Source organism: Callospermophilus lateralis, unplaced genomic scaffold, assembly GCF_048772815.1.
Source record: "Callospermophilus lateralis isolate mCalLat2 unplaced genomic scaffold, mCalLat2.hap1 Scaffold_103, whole genome shotgun sequence".
Classification (NCBI taxonomy): Eukaryota; Metazoa; Chordata; class Mammalia; order Rodentia; family Sciuridae; genus Callospermophilus; species Callospermophilus lateralis.
Window position 1 is genome coordinate 2,132,947 of NW_027510486.1, and position 25,651 is coordinate 2,158,597.

The 25,651-nt window shown below is 32.9% G+C and overlaps 1 pseudogene; it reads right to left on the bottom strand.

Annotated features, from left to right (window-relative positions):
* Positions 1-25,431, bottom strand: part of LOC143639974 (lipase member I-like) — a 189,739-nt pseudogene extending 164,308 nt beyond the window's left edge.
* Between the last annotated feature and the right edge of the window lie 220 nt (positions 25,432-25,651).

A 25,651-nucleotide genomic window follows, 5' to 3' on the forward strand; every position in this document is an offset into this window, starting at 1 on the left:
CAGAAGTATTGGGAATAGGGTTGGAAATCATTTTATCGATAGTTTCAACAATGGGAAAATATGTTTCATATAATTTTTATCTTGGTCTGTATGCTGATTGAACTATGTATTTACAGATGCAAGGACGTGTATGGAAAGGTAAATTGTGGACTGAACAGTTAAAGGAAGAAAATTAGAAGAAAAGATGGAGTATCCACTACGGACAAAATATATACTTTACACATATTATGTAACTGAAAATGTATGGAACAAATTACAAGACAAATATAGTAAGAAAAGCAATTATTTTATGAACCAGAAGGACTGATTATTAAACACACTTATCTACATATGTAATATACTTTTAATAAAATTTTATTGAGATTTTAATTGAGGATTTAATATTTATGCAATAATATAATAGTTTTAAAATACTTAGTTAAAATATACATGCTTCAGTTTTCAGGATTACCACCTTAAAATTGTTGATTACACTGTGCAATTACACAATTACTACCATAAACTATTTCATAATAACTTCCAGGCAAATTAACGAGAGACTTTTTTATTTTATTTTTTAAATTTAAATTAAGTTCTTTTAACAGAAACAAAACCATGAAAATTGTTTCATGGAGTACTGTGTGTAAACATATGTAAACTATGTAATGTTTAAATCAGGATCAACATGTCTGTCTCCACAAACATCATTTCTTAAAGGAAAAGGAGATTGAACCCAGGGGTGTTTAACCACTGAACCATATCCTCCAACCCTTTTTATTGATTATTTTTGGAGACAGTGTCTCACTAACTTAAATAGGGTTTCAATAAGTTGCTGAGACAGGTCTCAAACTTGAGGACCTCCTGCCTCAGCTCTCCAGTTGCTGGGATTACAGGTATGCACCACTGTGCCTGGCTCTCAAACATCATTTCTTTATGATAGAAATATTCAAAATCATTTCTTCAGATTTTTGAAATATATAGAATACTGTCATTATTTATAGTCACCCTGCTGTGCAATAGTTCAGTGGAACTTCTTATTTTCTATCATTTTATGCAATTATTCATAATTTTAAAAATCATTAATTTTATTTTTGGTTTTTTAGTTTCTTTGTTTTTTGTTTTTTGTTTTTTTTTGAGATGTGGGTCTCACCAGTGGCCCAGGCTAGCCTTGGGCACACAGTCTTCCCATCTCAACCAGCTGTGTGGTTCAGATGACAGGCAAGTGCCAATGCACTTGGTGTAAAAAAAAATCTTATGTAATGTAACTACAGGAAAAAAATGATTTAAACCAAATAGTATTAGAAGTAAAATATAAATAAAATGCCCTTTCCCTTAATATGATTATTAAATTGTATTTCTTAAAATAATTAGACTTAATTTTCTTTTTATTTAGTAATGATTGTACTGGTACATGTGAAGAGCATCCATTTCAGGCCTCCTAAACCTGTTAGATTCTTTTTGTTGAGGTGTGCCTTACACTCCATACAGAAATGCACTGTTATGGATTGGATGTGAGGTGTCCCCCAAAAGCTCTTGCATGAGACATTGCAAGAAGATTCGCAGAAGAAATGATTGGGTCACGAGAGCCTTAATCCAATCAGTGAATTAATCACCTGATGGGATTAAATGGTGGCTAAAGGCAGATGGGGTGTCGCTGGAGAAGGTTGGGCTTTGGGGCTATTGGGCCTTGGGGTATATATTTGTATCTGGCAAGTGGAGTCTTTCTCTGTTTTCTTATCATCATGTGAGTGAGTTCTGCTTCTCTCTGCCAAAATTGTCTGCCATGATGTTCTACCTCACCTTGAGCCTGAGATTTGGAGCCTGCTGTCTATGGATTGAGATCCCTGAATCCCTGAGCCCACAAAGTTTTCCTTTTCTTCAATTGTATTGCTTGAGGCTTTTATTTCCAGCAGCAAAAAGCTTACTAAAACACATGTATATGTGCCTCACACTACTGACACTGGGGTGCTTTATCTGAGCCACCTCTCCACAATCCCCTGGAACTGGATCACATCATTTGAGAACCAGGGGTGGGGGGAAGTGGATAGTGAGGATAGAAAGGTTTGGATTGTATGAACACATTTTGGAAAAATGTACTTCAGAGATTTTGCAAAAGTTGCTACTTTTATACACCTCAGAGATCTGGAGTACCAATTCCCACAATTTCTGAGTACTTTGGTGTTTTGGGCATGAAGTTTAAAGGACAAATATGAAATCTCTATTTCACCACAAAGTATGTAACTATAAATTGGCTTTCTGAGGCTATTTTCTAAATTAAAGACAGCTTCTTGACTCTTCTTCTTCAAATGTTTGCCCTTCATTAAATTTAAGCCTTATGTATATTTCCAAAAGAGTCTTGAAACTATTGAACTATATGAAACTACTTTTAAGTAACCAGAGAATTTAACATGAAATAAGAAAAATATTTAGACTAAATTTGCAGAATTATTATATTAGTATATATTTAAATTATTTTCATCAAGTCCCCCCAAGAGAAAAAAATATATTTTATTAATTTTTTCCTAATTGTGGAATACATTGATTATATTTGAAAAACTTAAATCATTAAACAATATACTGTGTTAATTGGCCCATTTTGATGACTACCTAACATTTCATACTATAGATATTCCATAATAAATGTATCAATTATCCCACCAAATGCAGTAAATTTATTTCTATTTTAGTATTGTAAATCAAACTGTGCATACATTTCTTATATAGAAATACTTATATATATTTCTGATATTTTCTTTAACAAACATTTACATAGCACTTACTATAGCCAGGCAATAGTTTAAATATCTAAAATATTGTATCTATTATAGATTTCCTTTATACTATTCAACCTTCTTAATTCTACAAAGTAAAATATTATTATTCCTATTTTCAGATAAGGACACTAAAGCACAGATGATTAATTCATTTGTTCAAGATGAGAAAAATAGTAATTAAATGATCAAACCCAGACACTCTGACTGCAGAGGTGATGCTCATAAACACCAACCCAAGTCTCTGAAATGTAAATTCTTAAAAACGAAATGATATATTAACATTTGGGAGTTCTTGATATATTTTACTAATTTTTTTCTGGAATATGTGTAAAAGCTTACATACCTACCAGCAGTAAAACAGGAAGGCAATTTCAGTATGAATTCAATAACAGACTTTGTTTTGCCAACTTGAGAAAAATATGCTATGTTTCCTTGCCTTAATTCTAAAATGACTATTAACCATTTGTTACTTCAACTTTTAAAGTTGTTCTATGACAATATACATCTGCATTTCTTCATCCAATAACCATTCATTTAGTGACCAATATGTCCAGAGCACATTTTAAGGCACTTGAAATATTTTTAGCAGAAGAGATAAAATCAGTTCCCTCAAGATTCTTACAGACTAACAGGGAGAAACAAACAACAAAAATAAGGAATAAGTATAGAGTTCACCATAAATAACGAGTGCTACAATGATAAAGAAGTAGGTTAGGAGTGGTAAGACTGCTGGGTACACTGTGAACAGAATGGTAAGGTAGGCTTCATTGAGAAAACCATGTTTGAGAAAAATTTTGGAGACAAGAAAGTTAGCCAGGGGCATATCAAGCAGCAGAAATTTCCAGGTAGAGGTACCAACCAGGGGAATAGCATGGAGGGAGAAGTTACAGTAAGGAGTATTAGTCCAGGGTATCCAAAGACATCAAGAAAGCCTTTGAGAAGAGCTAAGTGAGTCAGTTTAACAGAACCTAAGTCACCATTCACAGGATCACTCTGGGCACTGTTTTAAAAACAAACTATAGGCCAGGCACAGTGATGCACATCTAGAACCCCAGAAACTGGGGAGAACAAAGCCGAAGGATAGAAAGTTCAAGGCCAGCCTCAAAAATCTTAGTGAAAACCACAGCAACTTAATGAGACCCTGTTTCAAAATGAAAAAGGGCTGAGGATGTAGCTCAGTGGTAAAACATCCTTGAGTTCAACCCTAATACCCAACCAAGAAAAGGAGAAAAATGGGATGGTGGTGAAGGAAAAGAAAAAAATAAATTATAGGATATTTGACTAAGGTAAAGAGAACAGGTAAGAGGCTATTAAAATATTTCTAGAGTCCAGGTTAATAGAGTTTGCAGCAGTGAAGATAGGAAGAATGGATGAATTCTGAGAATGATTAGAAGGTAGGGACAAGGAATACCAAAACTGGATGTGGAGTGTAAGACAAAGAATCTAGGCTATGATAAATGAAGATAGACTGAGAAATTGGGTTTTAAATAATTTTAAGGTCCTTTACTCCATACTCCAACTAAGATGCATTTTAATAGGTTTTGTAAAAATTATTAAATATAGTTTAAAGTCATCCAATATCATATACATTATAAAATTTTCTAAGCTTATTTTATTTTTGTTAATGGTATCTTTGACATATACATACTTGTTTTTTAAATTTTTATATAGGCAAACTGATTAACATTTTTTTTGTTTTCTATCTCAGCTTTAATTTAGTGCAAACACAAACATGTTCTAAATTTCTTTCTGTTCTTTGTTTACCAGTTTACATTTAATACTTTACTATATTTGGAACTAATTTTGATGTGTAATAAGAAAATGTCAAACTTTTTACTTGTCAATCATTTGGTATAGTGTCATTATTTCACTGCTATCCTCAACATCCATAAGATTTGGGGGGTTTCCATTTATTCATTAAACTACATTTAAATTCATCTGCCAATTTCAGACTTTTTAAATTATTGCTGCATGGAAGCAACGATAAACTCTTTACTGCTTCACACTTAAAGTTATAAAAATTATACTAATTACTCAAGCTTTCTTGGCTCATCTTGATATTTCTAATTTCAGATTGGTTAGAAGATTCAAATATTATATTTTTTATTGGCTTCACATTAAACCTGCACATGCATTTAATAAAAACTCTCTTTGCTGAAACATTGAATTTTCTACTCCCTGAAGATTTCTTTGAATATTTGAAAAATTCTCTTTATCATCAAAATTTTAAAATAAATTTTATAAGAATAGTCTAAATGTTGGCCTCTTGGTTTCCTGCTTTTTAGTTCAGCCTTTCCATTTGAGATCTTTATCTTCTTTTCTTCTACTGAAGGGAGATTTATTTTATTTATTTATTTATTTTATGGAGTTCTTCTCTTCTGTCTCCTCTTTAGTGACATCAGGTATTCACTTTGCATTTCAATTATTTTCCCGTGTTCATATTATCCGATTTTCTCAATTATTTACATCTCCTTATTCAGTAGATTATAATGTATTTTCTACATTATTGAACGTTTCTTTACTGTTTGCAATACCAATACCAATTTTGACATTGATTTCAGTTATCTCAGCCAAATCTCTTTTAACCACTATTATTTGTCTCATCATATCATTCTTCACTTGTTTTTTCCTGAATTTGTTTTCTTAAATATCGTGAGAACCCTGAGCAATACTTTATGTAATTTCCTTGATAAATATTTTTAAAGTAAACTTATTTCTAAAGCTTGGCTGTAAATTTTTCTTTCTTATGTTTTCAACACTGTATTAGAACCTATGTTCTTATGTTTTCTGTTCATTTCAGTTTAAACAGTAAGTGGACTGTATACCCCCATATTTACCCATGCTCACAAAGAATGGAGTCTGAGTGGTTTCTTTTATTGTATGCATGCTTGCAACAAAATTTCTTTTGCTCATCTTGAGCTTGTGTGCTGTTCTGTATGCAAATATTCTTGTTAAACACCTGGTATCTTGTCAGGATTTATATTGGGTGCTTCTTCTGGACTGAAAAGAAAATTCTTCATTTTCTTTCCATTTATGATACCAAATAAAAAAGACTATTCCTGGACAATATGAATCCCTTAAAGTCTATAGACAAAATGCAAAATTACAATCGCCAGACTTCTGCATTTATATCTTCCATCTTTATACTCAGAAAGGTATGAACAGAGGAGATGCTGTAACAACTCTGACCTCTTCTAAGCCCAGCTTTGGGGACTGCAAATACAATTTCTATGCTTGTGTTTAGTGGAGACCTTGTATCTTTAACAAAGTAAATACGGAGATTGGCTGAAGATTTAAATATTTACAGTTTTAGTCATTCAAGCCATGGTCTCACCACCATCATTACCTTGTACTTTGGTAGAGAATGATAAAGCAAAATGTTCCTGCTAAAAATGTCCATATATTTTTTGCAGACATTTCAACCCAAGACAAATGACAATAAAATAATCCTTAGTTTTTGTCATTATAATGGCATTTTGTTGACATTTTAGTGTCTAAATATTACCCCCAAAGTTATAAAATGACCTATATTTCAGAGAATTTTCCCAATTCCTCTCTGTTGATATAGATTTCATGTAAATCTGTATTCTTATCATTTTTATTTTTACTCTCCACAAATTCATATTTACTATTGTCAACATTCATTGGAAGGTAATTGGGAAATCAAATATATAAATACACAAGTACATAAAGATAAATGAAGAGAAAGCATCATAGACAAGTAAAGAAAGGAGATTTCCAGCAATCCACACATGGCTTTTCTACTGGCTCTCAGATGATGCTTACTGTTGGAAACACTCACACATGCAAATGACAGGTGACCAACTCACAAAGGAGCTCCTCAATGTTCCTAATACCTTCACAAGAGTGTTATTGATGAAGATATGAATTCTTTGGTGAACATTTTCATCACCACCACAAAGACAAGGAGTTCTCTGTGGTTGTGAGTATAAGAAATCAAGAATAGTCAGTGGGCTGAAGCAAACTACTGCTAAGCTGATGATTCCCAAGACAATATACCCCAGATGGTCATGATGGTGTCACATTTCAATAGGAATGGAGGCAACAGTGACATAAGTGACAAACAAGAGAGATGACTATAATGACTATAAAACTAAAGTGTGTAGCGTCAGCTTCTCTTCATGCTGTTGTGGTATGCATCCCATAGTCTCACTCTGTTCTTGTGTTGAATCTCCAGTTATCTCCAGAATCTTAGGGGCATCAAATGAAAATGGACTTTCTTCTTTCCCCAACCAAAGGTTAATAAAATTGGGAGAAAGAATGAATGGCTAGAAGTCATGATGGCCTGCATTTGCTGTGACCCTGTGTTTCATCATAGTTTTCAATCACTGGACACCACCTAAAGAACAGCTCTCAACCACTCTGTGAAAATGTATTATTAATAAGAAACTATAGATAAACCTCTAAGGCACACATTGTCTCACTTTTTCATGTTTATTGTTTCTCAGGAAGTGACTGTGTGTGCATTTTCTTTGCTTAGGTAATGCAATTTCAAAATAAATTTTATCCAAGCCAAAAAAAAATCTATTTCATACCTTTTTAACACTCTAATATCTATGTATATAATATAGTCTGAAATCAACAATAAACAGATACTTGAATATTTATACATGAATATTTACAACATTACTTAACAAGGGATTTTCAAGTTAAAGATGACACATTGAAATAAAAATTGAGTGGTCTTACCTTTCTGGGTACGTGAGTGATTTTAACATGAGACTCTGAATCCTGTAGTTGCATGTGGAACATTGTATATCTGAGGTCTGAAAATATGTCAAACCAATGCTTGAAATATTTACAACATCAGTGAAAAATTGAGCAAGAATATTGACTTCTTGAAGTCTATAAAATGGTTTGCTCTTCCTAAATAAAAAAATTGCATATTAATGATTTTAAACATACATTATGTCTAAAATCAGTATAATCCTAATGAAGCAGGATTTAGAAAACAATTTGATATGGAAAAGGCCAAATAAAATACTTGTTAAATATTTATTAAAATAATCTAAACAGTAATTTACTATAAACCTAATAAAATAATAATAATAAATACATTACCACAGATATATTGGGGGAATACTTTTGAGGAAAAAAAAGTGAGATATCCTGTCTCACTCTAGTCAGAATGGCAGTTATCAAGAATATAAATAACAATAAGAGTTGGCGAGGATGTGGGGGAAAAGGTACAATAAAACATTGCTGGTGCAGCCAATCTGCTGGTGCAGTCAATCTGGAAAGCAATATGGAGATTCCTTAAAAACCTTGGAATGGAACCACCATTTTACCCAGCTATCCCACTCCTTGGATAGTTTTATACCCAAAGGACTTAACAGCAGCACACTACAGTAACATAGCCAAATCAATGTTTATAGCAGCCCAATTCACAATAGCTAAACTGTGGAACCAACCTAGATGTCCTTCAATAGATGAATTAATAAAGAAACTGTGGTATATATACACAATGGAGTATTACTCAGCAATAATAGAGAATAAAATTATGGCATTTGCAGATAAATGGTGGAGTTAGAGAATATCATGATGCTAAGCCAAGTAATCAAATCCCCCCAAAAAAAACAAACAAAGGCTAAATGTTTTTCTCTGATAAGTAGATGCTTATACATAATGGGGTGCAGGGGTAGGGATTAATGGAGAAACTTTAGATTGGGCAAAGAGGAGGAGGGAAGGGGACACAGGGATAGGAAAGATGGTGATATGAGATGGACATCATTACCCTATGTGCATGTATGATTACACAAATAGTGTGACCCTACTTTGGGTACAACCAGAGGTGTAAAAAACTGTGCTCCATTTGTGTATAATGAATGGAAGAGCATTCTGCTGTCATGTATAACTGATAAGAGCAAATAAATAAATTTTTTTAAAAAGTGATATATCTTGTTTTTCTGAGTGAGTGCCTAGATTATACATTTAAGATTATTTGTTTTACATTTCTTTCTTTGGACACTTCAATATTACAATTCCTTAAACAGATTAGAAGTTCAAATAATAACCCTACTGTTCTATGCAATCTTATCAAAGATTTCATACTTAAAGTGATAATCTATAAAAGCCATGACCCATTCATCATTTAGGTCTCAACTAATTCAAAAGAAAAATTAAGGGTAATATTTAGTGAGTACAATTACCTCAGCACTCATGATTTACCCAGAATTCTAACAATGCTCCACATATTAGACCTTATATGACTATTTCAACAACTCTTTTTATTAGGAATTCTGAGCATTACTATTATATATATGAGAAAAGTGAGTAGCAGAGCATCCAGGTGCCTTTCTTAAAGTCACACAGCTGATTAACAAGCACGTGGGATGTCAACAGCCTCACTGGTGCTTCTCTGCCAATTCTTCATTTCCGTGTCCCTGGAATTGTTTGCATTAGCATGGATTTACCTGTCTGCAAAGAGACTCAACCTACTCCACTGCATTTTGTCTCTTTAGATAAAACTAAGAGCAAAAAAAAAAAAAAAAGAAAAACTGGAGGCAGCATATGAGGGGGAGGAGGATCAAAATGGAGGAAAAAGGGAACAGGGCAGAAGAATGAGAGAAGGAAGGGAAGGAGAGGAAAAGAAAAGAAACAAAGTTAAGGAGAAGAAAGGAAAGAAGAGAAGGGAGAAAATTGTTTTTTAAAGTCTATTGAAATAAAATCTGTAAAAACATTAATTAATTAATCAAGTAAGTAAGTAAGTAATTCTATTAAAAGAAGCTCCTCTTTTGAGAGAAGAAAGACTTGCTTTAAACCAAGGTGACAATCTCATACAGAAACACTGAAGAACAAACATTTCCTACCATATCTTATTTTTATTGCCCTCCTGTTTTATTCCTTTACAACAGCTAGTCCCAAAGAAGGATGCCATCATTATCCTTAAGGTTTATCCCAGCTCCCTCCCAGCAGAGCCACCTCCTCCTCTTTCACAGAATATGTCATTGAATATCTCCCTAATGTTTTTCCAAGAAGTTTTCTGGATCTCAATACTTCAAATTCAACATATCCATATAGGAACATGTTAATTTCCCACCAATTTGCATCCACCCCAGTGGTTTTAAATGCTGACAGGTTGCTCATGATCACCAAGTAGCAACCTCAAATTGAGAGTCCAGAAACATATATCCACCAGTTTTCACTTTGACATTTGAATATCACAAGGATGCCTAAGGCTTAGAAGTTTCAAATCTAAATGAATCATCTTCCCCAACACCTTCCCCTGACCACAAAAAGAAAATAAAATCTAAACAAAAACATAAATTTCCTAATGATATTAAAGGGCATTATTATCTTTATGGTGTTGGAAAAGTAAATTAATGTGTTGGATAAGTAAATTCATACTACCATCTATTGCCTTATCCCAAAAATCAGGATTCATCACTAATACCATTCTCCTGCCAATCCCCACATCTAGTGTATCATAAATGCTTAATATGAATCATACCTAAAAAATATCTTTAATCTTTGAATCCAATCTCATTTTTCTATCTCCGTTGCAAATCATCTTACCCAGGAGACCACTGTATCTTGCCTATATATATACTTGCAATAGCACTCAATCCCCTCTCCAATTTCCTCTCTAACCAATGTGGTCTATTGTTTTTCCAAAATAAAAATACAGTCTTGGCCCTAGTCAAACTTCCCAATGAAAACATTTCAGTGATTTTCATTTGTCCAGTGAATTTATTACAAATTCTGGAGCATGGCCTATGCATTCTTGTTCCTGCGATATCTGGGAGCTCTCTCTCTCTCATCTTTCTCCCTCCCCGCCCCTCTCATTTGTTCTACCTCTATTCTGAAACACAGAGCTCCTGTCAGGTCTCAGAGTGGCTTGTGCTGCTTTCTGCATCAAGTTCTTTGCATTTGTGGGTCCCCAGCCTAGAATTCAGCAGGGGCCGTGACCTATTCATCATTTAGATCTCAACTAATGAAAAATACCCACAAAAATGTTTTAATGACCCCACTAATTCATGTTCCCTACTTTAAGTTTCCATACATGAGTATAAATTTGTCTCAAGATATTTTTTCTGGACAGATTTTACTTTTATCTTATTTATAATTTGTCTATCCTTCTATTCCTCACTATGCTGCAAGCTTAATGAGGAGAGGATCAACTCTGTTTTGCTCATTGCAATATTCTAAACACTTAGCAGAGGGCCTGACTCAATGTACATAAAATTGTTTGAAAATAGGGATGATGGACCTACTTGTGTTCTTTCTATCATTAATTTAAAACCAATATGCTGAAATCATATAAGGGCAGAGATCCAATTTGTCCAAGAGTTTCTTTCCCATCCCTAGCATTGTTCCTGGGCTATGAAAATTCTCAACATTTTTTAATTTAATGATTAAATTGGATCATCCCCAAATAAGTCTTACCTCACTATGGAATAGCACTCCACTTTTTAAATAATCACCAAGCTCCACACACGAAGTTACTCTAAATAGATTTCTTTTCTTGATTTTCACGTTCATTTAAACATAAAAACACACCACATAACTATTTGTAAGCCTTAAAACCTCTAGATTCTCACACTTCTTTTTCATGCCCACTGGCTTGATCCACGCCCCCTCATCTTTTATTGGAATATGGCAGTAGCTCTATCTGTGGACTCTTGGCACCAATCTCGTTCCCTCTAATCTACCTACTGCTCATCCATCTAGGGAATTGTTACAATCTGAACTTGTATTACTGGTATTTCCTGTTTAAAGTCCTGCATTGGCATATTCATACTTTTGGTCTCATAAGATCTAAGTGATTTTTAGTCACAAGGGAAATGTGTCCACACTATATCACTAAGTATAACAATCAGGATGCAGACCACATTTTCGGTAAGATACACATTTTGCTAAATAAAAAAATATATCCACAGGGTCATGAGCAAAAACAACAACCACCAAAAAAAAAAAGAGGCTCAGAAGAAGACAGAGAAGGAAAAGCAAAAGAAAGGGGGAAAAGAGGAGAAAGAAGGGGTGGAATGATTATTTTTTTTAAAAATGGTTAAGTGTGAATATTCTTGGGTGATACAATTATAGGCAATTCTCATTCTCCAGTCTATAAAATGACACAGTTTCTACAGTGAGGAAATATTCCTGTTTCAATTTTGGAAAGGCAAATAAAAGATCATTAACATTCTGTGACTCCCAGAGCATCTAAAAAGTAATTCAAATCCCCAATAATAATTAATATATAAACAATAAAGCCATTATTCAGGGTTAGATGGGCAGATTTTACCATGGAATGTTCCCATATTTTACATTTCTCCATGGTGTTCCATATGTTTGCAAAGTAAATCAAGACATAAGTTTGCTTTCCAGAAAAATTCAAAGCAACTGCTTGGGAACTCTACTCTGTGCACTATTCTTAAATTATGTGTTTTCCCATCTCCCTATCTTTGAAAATAACTTCTCCCTGTTTTTGGAGTCCATCACCTTATTTTCAAATGCTCCCTTGCTTCTCCTCTGTGCTTTAACAGTAACTTAGTGATATTCTATCATAAAACTGAATTCTCAGAGATGCAATTATGGCTTTGTCTTCCAGTATTCTGTGACTTCCTTGTGAACAATAAAACTATTTCAGTTTGAGTTTTAGTACTCTGTAAAATGTCTGAATAAGATTTGTGATGAATAATGTGTTAGATAAGTAAATTCATACAAAAGCTAAAAAAGCATATTTCTGATAAGACTAAATAATTGACTATATGAATATGCGTAAATATACATACTCAAATTAGAATTACATACAATGTTACAAAAAAGTAGTCAACTATTTTGCAATAATATATATACAATGACAACACATTTGACCAATGTTCAAAATTAGGTAAATAACGCTTTAAAGCTTTTTATAATAAAAGACCTGGGCTTGATGAAAGTAAAAAATCTGGATTAAAATTCTAATTTGATTTCTTTTATCTTCTTTTTAAGTGAATACAGAAAGCTTTAAAAAAGGAAAAGAACAAGAATAATTGGTACTCTTGCATTATTATTACATTTATTTTTTTCTAGAGACAGAGAGAGAGAGAAATTTTTATATTTATTTTTTAGTTTTCAGTGGACACAACATCTTTATTTTTATTAGTATGTGGTGCTGAGGATGGAACCCAGTGCCCGGCACATGCCAGGTGAGCACGCTACCACTTGAGCCACATCCCCAGCCCTACTACATTCATTTTACCATTAAATTATCTGCAATGCTTTTACTAACTTTAGAAAATTAATGTTAGAGTTTTTAATATTAAAAAATTTATTTTTCTCAAAAGTTTTTAAAAACTGCCTGACTCTCAACCAAGAATATTATTCCTGAGGATGATCATTGCTTCCCATGATGGAAGGTCTTTACTTTTCTTCAGTATGGAGGTTTTTAGTGATTTTTATCAACATGAACTTTTTTAAATCATTTTTTTTGTGTAGTGCATGGTCTAAAATATTTTGTCTTAAACATTGTATCAGTTGTAAAGTGTGTCTCCTTTTATATTTTAATGTTATTCTTATTTTAATTAAATGTTAATAATACAATAATATTAAAGACACTGCTATTGTTGTGCAAATAAAATTGGCAGAAACTTTTTCCTAGTTCATAGTTAATGGCTGAATAAATCTATATATCACTGTATACTCAGGTCCGAGGTCCCTCACACATTAGACTTAATCAATTTGCCAATTCAGGTACTAGGACTACCTAAAATGTGACAGGAGCAAATGTTTGAGATACCAACTAAACCCCCTGAAGCTCCAATATCATCAATAGCCATTCAAAAGTTAAAACAAACTATTATAAGTGCAGCCATAGCAAAATAAAATTTATCTTTTATTTAATCACCTGACATGGTAACTGTGAGTCTTTTGAAAGCAACTCTGTTTTTTAATTGCTTTTCAGAAGTCCAACACACTATATTGAAAGTCATAATTTCAACTCTAACATGTACCTATTTGTCATACTTTTGAGAGAAAATAAATTTCCTACTTTAAGAATTTATTAAACACACAGGAATTCAAGAAACCCACATGATAGTTGGCTTTGAGATGATTAGATAACATTAGAAATGTATATACAATTGCACGTGCATAAGAAGCTAAATAGAAGATTAAAGAAAAACATCCCTCTCCTATTATTTAGGAAATTTGTGGCTGAGCATGGTTTTCTGAAATACTAAAATGGCATCACTTGGTTATTAACTGATGCCACTGGACCTTCACTTTTGCCACTGTAAACATGATGTTGCATGAAAACTGGAGAAATTGGGAAGGCAAAATTGTTAGGAAGAATACTGGAATTAAGAATGGAAAGATGAGGCTGAAGTCATAGCTCAGCAGTAGAGTACTTGCCTAGCATATGTGAGGCACTGGGTTCAATTCTCAGCACTACATAAAAATAAATAAGGTATCATGCCCACATCCAACTTTTAAAAAAAAGAATGAAAAGACAGAGAGAAAACAAAACATTTCTTCTTGTACTCTTGTAACTGAGTTAGTAACCAGTTCTATAATATTAATTAGCTATTCAGCCTCATATTCAATATCTTCCTCTTTAAAATGAAAGAATCCAAAGTTGACACATGGGATCCTTGTAATATCTAACATTTTAATACTCTTTGGATAGAAATTTACTCTGTTTGGACTATCTTCTAAACTGGATACTCAAGATAGCAAACATTTAATGTATGAAAGAAGAAAACATGAAATGGTACTTACTCATAGAGCCTTGGATTTTCAATGGTTCCAAGTTGGTTTAATAATCTAAATGAAATGTAGCCATCACTCATAGCTTCACCCACAGCAACTATACTGAGAACAAAATAATAAGCTACAAAATAAAAATATAAAAGGCCATTCACACTATTTTTAAACTTTAATTTTGGTACATATACAAATACACAGAGATATATATTATTTAATTTAGTCCTATATTATATATGTTAAATGATATTCATTAGAAGCTCTCTTTTTGTTCTTAAGTAATATATTTTGCTTGTTTCTCAGCTTTTTCTTTCTTTGAGGGAGGGAATACCAGGAATTGAACTCAGAGGCACTCAACCACTGAGTCATATCCCTAGTCCTATTTTGTATTTTGTTTAGAGCCAGAGTCTCTCAATGAATTCCTTAGAGCCTTGTCATTGCTGACTCTGGCTTTGAACTCAAAATCCTCCTGTCTTAGCTATTGAGCTGCTCAGATTTCAGGTGTGTACCACTGCACCTGACTTGTTTGTCAACTTTTGACTAGTCTTAAAAACAAAGAATAAGAACCTAGTTTTGGTTGTGGTTAGGATTTGGCCAAATACCTAATAAATTCTAATTAATCTGCAAATCAAAAAATGAACAACATTCAAAATTTAGGCCAATTAAACAATTTGTACTTTTCAATAATATTTCTAAGGAAATATGATAAGGTTTCTTAATTATCTGATTAATAGTCCAAGCTATATCTGCTTGACTACCATCACCCCCAATTTTTGGGGCTGCTGAAAGATTAAATTAAATGACTCTATTAAATTAAATAACTGTAGTAGGGCAAGTTCACAGTAGGTCCTATTCAAAATGCCCTCATGAAAATTTAGTATGGTATACCTTCCAGAGGCAAAACTACTGAAATCACCCCTATATTCTGAACAGTTTCAGGATTACACAGGAAGCCCTGACTCTGCCAGTTATCTTGAGTCTTCCCTAGAAGACAATATACATATTCAAACATAAAGTGAAATCTGTAAATTTTCCTGTGAGATAGACAAAAGTTATAAATGCTCCTGGTAATTGTTTCGACTAAATAGCCAGAAGTAACATCATTCATTGTGCTTAGTATTACCTCAAATAAAGTAACGCATTTATGACTGCATCCTGTAAATTTCTAATGCAAGAGATGTAAAGGAACACTTCTTATTCTGAAGTTTATGCCCAGCTTCAGGCAGAGGATTTTCACCCACCTCACCCATAAATTGGCTCAGGTAATTTCTGGTAGCATCGTATATTAAAATGTTACAGAATAAGCCACCATCCTACTATAAGTATGTAGAAGTGGTAGGTGAGCAATATATATTTTAATACAAAATCAAGCCCAAAAGGAGGAAGTACAAATGAAGAAAAAAACATTCAAGGCCATAAGGGTTGAAGCCCTGGGACCTGAGAACTGGGTGAATGAAGGAAAGTGAGGCTGAAGTGTCAACCTCCACAAAGGAAAAAGAGACCTGGTACTAAGTGACAGAGCTGAAATGCAGGTCCCTATAGAGATCCAGGGACCTCAATTTCCTGCCTCATCATTGAAGTGATCAAAGGGGAAATTACACCTCCTGGTTCTGTGCCTGTATGAATCTTTTTTTTAAATCATTTCTTTACATCTTTTTGAGGTTCTAAGGATTGAACCCAAGGCAAGACAGGCATTGTACCACTGAGGTACAAACCCAGCAGGTATTAAGGTTAATAAAATAATGATAACATGAAATTTAAATTAATACAAGTCATTTAATGAAGAACCCCAAACAATTTACATAAGAGTCCTCTAGTATTGTAATGATATAGTTCTAGAAAAAAGGAGTCCAATGTGCTCTGAGAGAGAATTTTGAAAAACAGCTGGGTGCTGAGCATTTTCTATATATATGAAACACATGAATTTCTGATTTAAAAGAGCACAGATTTTTTCATTAACAATTAATCCATACTTGAAGGGAGCATCAATATTGAAAAATAACACCAAAACAAAATAAATTAATAAATACAATAAGAGAAAAGTGATAGATTATCTTCAGGAAATAATTAGGTTCATAAAACCAAAAAAAAGCAGCAGCTTGAATGAACATAAGAGAATTAATATTTTCAATAAGCTGAACAAAAATGTTGATGTAGAACTTATCTCAAACTATGTTTTCATTTCTAAGTGAGAAAAAAATAAGAATATTTTCAAGGGAAAAAAAAGGAAAACTGGTAGAGACAACTAGCGAAAAGTCACTGATAGGGTATATGTCAGGAAAAAGTTAACACTGAAAGGAAGAAATGCAGGATCAGGAGAACTCCAGACACAAACATAAAAAAAAATTGGGAAATAAAATTGAATAGTTAATGCAATAATGATATTTATAATTAATATTGAGTATTAAATAAATGGAAGCAAAATACCACAGAATAAAGTATTAAAGATAGATAAAAAGACAAGATTCAAAGAATCTGTGAGGTAAATTATTGCTGTGAATATAATCTAATAAAATAGTCCATGGGGGTAAGATAAATTTTTACATATAAAGCAAAAATAAAAGAAGTAAATATGATATATAATATATTCAGGAAAACATAACAGCACTATATACATTCCAAACAGCAAAAGAAGAACATAAATTTATATCAAGCATCCATATAGAATTCATTCCTTATCAGAGTAAACATTTTGCTCTGCAAGTGACTGTGAAAAGGATGAAAAGACAAATTACAGCCAGAAGACTTCTAGAGCTAATAAAAAGTTTTAGTAAAGCAGCAGGATAAAAGATCAACACACATAATAAACCCAATAATAACCCACTGAAAAAGAAATTGGAAAAACTATCCCATCCACATTAACCTCAGAAAATAAAATAAAATACATGGAAATGAATCTAACAAAAGATGTAAAGGATCTCTACAGTGAAAACTATAGAAAACTGAAGAAAAAAACTGAAGAAGACTTTAGAATATAAAAATTTCTAATGCAAGAGATGTAAATATCATGAAATTACCATATGATCCAGCTATACCACTCCTCAGTACATATCCAAAAGAACTTTACATCTTGTTCTTGGATCTGCAGAATCAATATTATTAAAATCGCCATACTACCAAAAGCATTATATAAAGATTCAATGCAATCTCCATTGAAGTGCCAATGATATTCTTACAGAATTAGAAAAAGCAATTCTAAAATCCATTTGGAAAAATAAGAGATGTAGAACAGCCAAAGAAATCCTGAAAAAAAATATGATGCTGTAGACATCACAATACCAGACTTTGAAATACACTAGAGAGCTATAGTAACAAAACAGCATGGTGCTGACAACCCAGACAGACATGAAAATGAATGGAACAGAATGGACACAGAGACAAATCCATGTAGATACAGTTATCTTAAACAAAAGAAAGTTGCTAAAAATATACACTGGAGAAAAGTTAGCCTTTTTAACAAATGGAGCTAGGAAAACTAGAATCCTATATGTAGAAGAATGAAACTTGGCCTCTATCTCTCACCCTGCATATAAGTCAATTAAAAGTGGATCAAAGACCTCAGAATTAGGTCTTTAACTCTCCAACTGTTCAAAGAAAATGTAGACCCAACACTGTAACATGTTGGCATAGGAACTACCTGCTTAGCAAGCCCCTTAAAAAGGAAGAAATAAACTTAAAAACCAATAAGTAAGATCACATTGAATTAAAAAGCTTCTATACAGCAAAGGAAAGTAATAAGAATGCCTACACAATAAAGATCTTTGTCACCCACACCTCTGGTAGGGTATTAATATTAAGAATATATATAAAGAACTCAAAAACTTGACACCAAAAACAAATAACCTAATTTATAAGTAGGCAGATGAACTGAACACACACCTCACAAAAGAAAAAATACTATTGGCCAAAAAAATCTATTTTTAAATGTTCAACATTGCTAGTAATCAAGGAAATACAAATCAAAACTATGGTGAGACTTCATCTCACTCTAGTCAAAATAGCAATTATCAAGAATACAAATAACAGTAAGTGTTGGTGAGGATATGAGAGAAAAAGTACACTCATGCATTGTTGATGGGACTGCAAACTAGTGCAACAAGTATGGAAAGCAGTATGGAGATTTCCCAAAATCTAGGAATGGAATAACCATATGATCCAGCTATACCACTCCTCAGCACATATTCAAAAGAACTAAAATCAGCATACTATGGTGACTCAGCCACATCAATGTTTACAGAAGGACAATTCACAACAGCTGAAATATGAAACCAACCATATTTCAGCTTCAACAGATGAGTAGATAAAGAAAATGTGGTACACATACACGATGGAGTTTTACTCAGCCATAAAAATGAATAAAATTACAGCATTTGCTGGTAAATGGATGGAACCGGAGACTATGATGCTAAAAGAAATAAGCTACACTCAGAAAGTGAAAGGCCCAATGTTTTCCCTCATATGTGAAATCAAGCCCAAAGTAAGGAGGAAAAAATGAGAGAAAGAAAGGAAGAGAGAGTGGGAAACAGTGGGGGGATCCCATCAAATAAAAGAAAGATGGGTAAGCTAGGTGGAGGAGACTAAGGGGGAGGAAGAAGAGACAGGATAAAGGAAGAATAAAGGAATGAATCTAACCTAACTTTTCTATGCCTATATATGAATATATCACCGTTAATCTCACCATCAGGTATCTCCACAAAACACTAACAACAACAACAAAAAGAAACCTAGAAAATAAACAGCAGAAAAGTCAATAGAGTAGAGGAAAGGAACTGCAAGAGGAAGGGGAAATACTGGAGACAGAATTTTAGTAACTTACATTCCATGTTTTTTTAATTATGTAAAAATGAATCTTAATGTCATGTATAACTAACATGAAACAGTAAAAAACTGTGAAGACGAGTTGCAGAACCTGAGAAAATATTTTCAGACCAAATAACTAATAAGTAATAATTTCTACAATATGTAAAGAAATCTCAAACTCAATAGTTAAAAAAATAATCCAATTGGAAAATGCCAAAAAGGAGTGAACACACTCTTCACCTAAAAAGGACTTATAAAGAGATATTCAATATAATCACATGTCAGGCAACGCAAGTTAAAGTCAAATGTGGTGTCAGTATATGCTCATCAGAATCGGTAAGATTTCAAAAATAATGACAAAGCCAAGTGGGAATCAGAGAAAAGAGATCACACATAGTTTGCTCAGGGGAATACAAAATGATATAGCCATTTTGGAAAACAATTGTCAGTTTCTTATAAACTTAAGCAAGCAATTAGTTTATGATACAACAATTACACTCCTGAGCCTTGTGACAAAAATGAAAACATATTCACACAAAACTTTGTACACAAAATTCTTAATAGCATTATTTGTAATAGCCAAAAACTAAATTCATCCTCTATGCTCTTTTAACAGCTCAACGGTCAATCTATAGTGCCTACATACTCTGGAATACTACTCACAGAAGAAAAGGAACGAATTATTCTTACATGTTACATGAATGACCTTTCAGGTTATGTTGCATGAAGAAGAGTCAACAACAAAATCACATACTAAATAATTCCTTTTATATAACATTTTTGAAATGACAAAACTTTAGAAATATATTTTAATGGATGTCAGAAGTCAGAGACAGCTGGGAAATAGCATATATGGTTATAAAAGCACAACATAAGGAATCCTTGGGGTGATGAACTGCTAAGTATCTTAACTGTAGTGGTAGAGACATACCATACACATGTGACTAATCTGTATACATATTATACATACACACACACACACACACGCACATATATACACAATTTAGGAAAAGATCTGAATAAAGAAGATGGACTATACAAACATCCATATACTGCTAATGAAATTATATTACCTATAGTATTATAAAATGTTACCATGGAGGGAAATTGGATAAAAGATGTGTAGCTCTGTATTAGTTCTTCTATTTGCAAATCTAAAATTAATAAATAAAAATTTTAATTCATTAGTGGACAGACTCAATTCAGTATAACAGGACATACAATTAAGGTTTAAAGAATAATAATGTCTTGAACTTACAGTGAGTACAACTTCAAAACCTTAACAGTAACTGGCCCTCCTAAATTCCTCAGACACCAAAGTCAATGCCACTAACTAGAAACTAACCTCATAATATCCATATAAAGTGATTTCTTTATAAATCACTTTCAGCTTTTTATCTCTAAAGAAAATAATTGTGCTATCTTACATGGGTCCTCTTTAAGTTAATTATGTAATACAACTGGCATAACATTCTCTCCTGTTCTACACATTTTCTCTCATTTAACTCTAAATATATTAGGGAGATTATTACTTATTTGCCATTTTCAGATGTATACACTTTAAGTCTTAATTTGGTATAAATAATATATACAAAAGTCTTAGGCTTCCTAAGATTTATATGCTGAAATGATTTCTGGAAAACAAATAATGTTATTTTGAAGGAGGCTAGGATCATTTCTTTGGGAAAATATTATACAAGCATCTGATCAACTTATCTAAAAAAATAAAGTCCTTAGTCAAATTTGTTCAACTATCTGTAACAAATTTTTTAAAGTGATGGAATTTGGGAGAGTGCAAAGCATATTTTCAATAAAATAAAAAGGACTACAGCAGCCACGGTGGCACATGCCTATAATCCCAGCAGCTTGGGAGGCTGAGGCAGGAGGATCTTGAATTCAAAGCCAGCCCCTGCAATTTAGTGAGGCCCTCAGCAACTCAGGAAGACCCTGTCTCAAAATAAAACATAAAAAAGGACTGGGGATGTGGCTTAGTGGTTAATGCCCCTGAGTTCAATCCTTGGTGCAAAAAAAATTTTTTTAAAGGAATACAAAAAAATAATATTTTTTCATTTATTAAAAATGTTAACAACTTACTACAAAATGGACTTGTACTACTAGTATCCAAATACACAATGGTCCTATGAGGCCATCCTTCCACTCTTCCTTTTAAGCCAATTTTCCATAGCTCAGCTTCATAACCTAAGATTTAAGAAACAGAACATTGGATATTGAACTTCTATCAAATAACATGCATATTTCAAATCACTAAAATATAACTAAAGAATTAATAAGCATAATCATTGCAATAATCACAGCCATAGATTTTAATAATTTAAAAAACATTTTTCAAATGATGTGGTATTGGTAACTGGAGCTGGTCTCAGTGGTACAGTACTTGCCTTGCATGTGTGAGGCCCTGGGTTTGATCTTCAGCATTGCATATAAATAAATAAATAAAAAGGTCCACTGACAACTAAAAAAAAAGTATAGTATTCTACTTATTTCAACTACAATAATAACTCAAATTCAGGATTCATCAATAAATCCACTCTCTAACAGTCTAATCAGAATTTAACATGTCACAAGACTTATAGTCTATTTATAATAGGTTTTACTACTATATTATGAATTCATAATTGTACTTGTAACTCTTTAGTAAGTTCTGCAGAATACAATGTAGTAAATGAACATATAATTTAGTTCTTTGGGTATAGCCCTCAGTTTTCCTATATACACATGCATACATACATACACATATGATATGCATGTATATATATGATATACAATATAAATATGTTAATAGCATAAAGGGCATCTATACACAGTCACATAGTAGATAACATATTTAATAAATGTACACATATGCATATAGAATTGTATTATATATAACAGATTTCCATATTTATAAAATTTAAATATTTATTAAATATATATGCACATACATATTTCAAATGCTTCTTTGTTCCTCAACTCCTACCTCTAACATGGAGATTTGAATGAAGTAGAAAGAATGCTTAGTGGAGATTTCACACATTTAACTTTAGTTCCTACTTATGCTCTCTATTTTTAACATTTATTTTTTGGTTGGACACAATATCTTTATTTATTTATCTTTATGTGGTGCTGAGGATTGAACCCAGGGCCTCGAATGTGCTAGATGAGCGCTCTACCGCTGAGCCACAACCCCAGCCCCCACTTACGCTCTTAACCAATCTGGGTCAAATATGAAAAAACAATAAGACCAAAAAAACAATCCAAAAAGAGCTCTGCAGAAAATGAACCCACATGATGTCATGTGGGCAGACGTGAACTAGGATAATAACAATTTTGTGTAATGCATACCTGCCTAGAGATTTTCCATATATCTTAGTTCTGCTAAAGAAAACTGGTTGCATATGATTGGATTCAGCCTTTGTAATCACTACTTACTCTTAGAGCTCCTTTGGTTTTAGAAACATTTCTGGAATATTTTTCCTTGATACTGACTGGACGTTTATATGCTAGGCTCTAGTATTTTCTTTGGAAAACACTGAACAGTCCCTGAAATTCTAACATTCTATTTTCACATGCATTCTTTTTGCCTTATAATTTTCCACTGGAAGACTTTAATTTTCAGAAGCTGCAATGCCTAAATGCTCTTACCAAGTTTTATTGATTTTGAAGGTCTGAACCATGTAGGATTCATGACTACTTGCTGATACCAAATGGAAATCTATCTGTAGTTCACACCTCTTCACTTGCTCCTGAAACTTCACATTAAAAACAAATTCTCAGGGCTGCAAAGAATGGGCAAGTTTCTTTATTTAAATATAAATATAATTTGATGATAAATAGTTAGATCCATTTGGCTATCAAGAACATGGGTCATAATGAGAGCATTGAAATCTGCCCTCTATATTAAGTACATGAAGGCAGTTGATCCATTTCTCTCATTAATTATCTTTTAAAATTTAGTAGTAAATAAAATATTTATTCTGACAGTACCACATCTCCACAGGTGAATTTTCCATAAAATGTTAGCAAATTAACATATAACACAAATAATTGATTTTATGATTTAAATTCAGCAGAAAATACTAATAATTAGGGTATTCATTTTCAAAAGGAATTACAGTAACTATACCAATTCCTCTTACCTAGCCTAGGACATGAGTTTTCCTTACAGCTGCCACAGTCCACACATAAGCTAGCCTTGTAATCTCTGTATGAAGAACAAGGAAATGAAACAAAAATGCAGTTTGTTTCCAAAGTTGCCATGAACAAGTGAATTGCTCACTGGTGGTCACACTTAATATATTCCAATCCTTTAGGGAAAAAAAGCAAAAGAACTATAGATGTATTAAACTGAGATTAATTAAAGAAAAACTGAAGATTAAGTTCTACTAAATTCTGTGCACCTCATAAATATGAAATTGTTGACTACAATTTAGTTATATCTCAAGCCCCTTAACAAACAGTACCATTAAAAACTTAACTTTAGCATATCTTTTGCAGGAAAATTAATAATATTTTTCATAAAGTAATTACTAATACAGCAAGGATGTTTAATTTCAATAGAAGCAGGTTGTAAAAACAAAAAGCTAGCATATTTAATAACTAGTATATATCTCTCCCTTCTAATTCTCTACCTCTAAGATTTCCATCCAGCATTAGAAATACCTATGGAAGCAGATGACCTTGAAACTTTATGATCTCTCTTTCCTATCCCAAGGTCTAGCATCCTCTCCCTTTGACCAAACTCGTCTATCTTCAGCAGCTTTTGGCCCTGTGTTATGTCTTACTCATTATTGCTGTGAACCTAAGAATATTTATCACCATGGCTCTAAGATGAGCCAAATTCCACACCTGTAGCAGCTGTTCATCTATCTCTCTATATAAGACAATCAAGAATTGAGAATATTTGTTTGTACAATAAAATGGTGATGGTGAATATTGAATTTTGAGATCAAATGTGTGTTACATGATACTTTAGCTACATGGTGCTTTCTCAATAACTTAAAAGTTTTCCTAACATTTAAAATGATGAACTAAAATCACTGGAAACATTACATAATAGGTCTCATTCATAACCAAATGATATGACTACTGGCAATCTTTATGAATGACTCAGGGTCAAATTAAAGTATTTATGATCAATAACTATGCTGAATCTTGGGGAAAAAAGATTAAATCAAACTATTGCCCAAAGATTAAAAAAGAAAAAATAAATTATTTTCTTTCACCATATCCAATCATGCATAGTTCATTTGCAAATACTATTTCATATACCTGAAAAAATTGACTTAGGACATCCAGGTTGTTTTTTTCCTCCATTTGGATAAAAATCTATATGTCCCAATGGCTCTTGGATACCTAAACCTAAGAAGAAAAGTACCCAAGAATCACAAAGTGTATATAATCATGTAGGCAACAATCACTTAAAACAAAATTGCTTACAAAATCTATTGAAAAGTACTCTAATTTTTAAATTGAAAATAAAATAAAAGCTATTTTTCAGATATGAGTTTCTATCATGATAGTTTTTCAAATTAATTCTTTGTGAGATTATATTTTATTGATTTTATATATTTACCAGTCACCAGTTTACTATGGGCCAGTCATAGTTCTTTATGTTATTAGTGCATAAATAAGTCTTTAAAAAAAATAGAGCAAAAATCCTTGTAGTGGAATATACTTTCTAGTGGAAGGAAAGTATGAGACAAATAAAAATATAATATTCAAGATAAGTGCTGTGGAGCAAGTGGAACAGGGAGCAGAGCACACCTAGCTAAGGTGGTAGCTGAACTTTTCAGTAGTTTGTGCTTCCCGCTGAGGAGGCTGAAAGTGAGTAAAGATATGGAGGATGTGAGCAGTAAGCCACGGTGATATGTGTGCGAGTAGACTTGGAGTATTTAAGGAAGCCAGGTGGCTGGAGCATAACATGTAAGAAGGATCATCAGAAGACAAGAATTCACATCATATATGACCCTTCTGGTCAGGGTGAGGATTTATTCTCATTTGGGGTTATCATGCCTGCGAGCAGCTGATGCTAACTGGTAAAACCTAAAGAGCACACTGCCTCAGCTGGTATGACTTGAGTCAGGGTGGCTTGCAACATAAAGCTATGAGTCCCAGGATTCTTTAGATCTGTAGATCTTTGGGGCACTGGTGAAAGTTGAAATTCTAAGTCCATTATCAATATGCAGTCTAATACCCAGGGAGTCACTAGAATGAAAAAAAGGTAGCAAGCTCAGAAAATTCAGGACTACAATTATAAAACCCTGTTGCCAAGAAAGATTGAAATTCTTTGGCTTAAGGCACAAGAAATTAACACAGTTAACACTTGGAAGAAATCAGCAAAATGGTTAGCATAACAATAAAATAATTGAGTCTGACATTAAGAATTATGATGC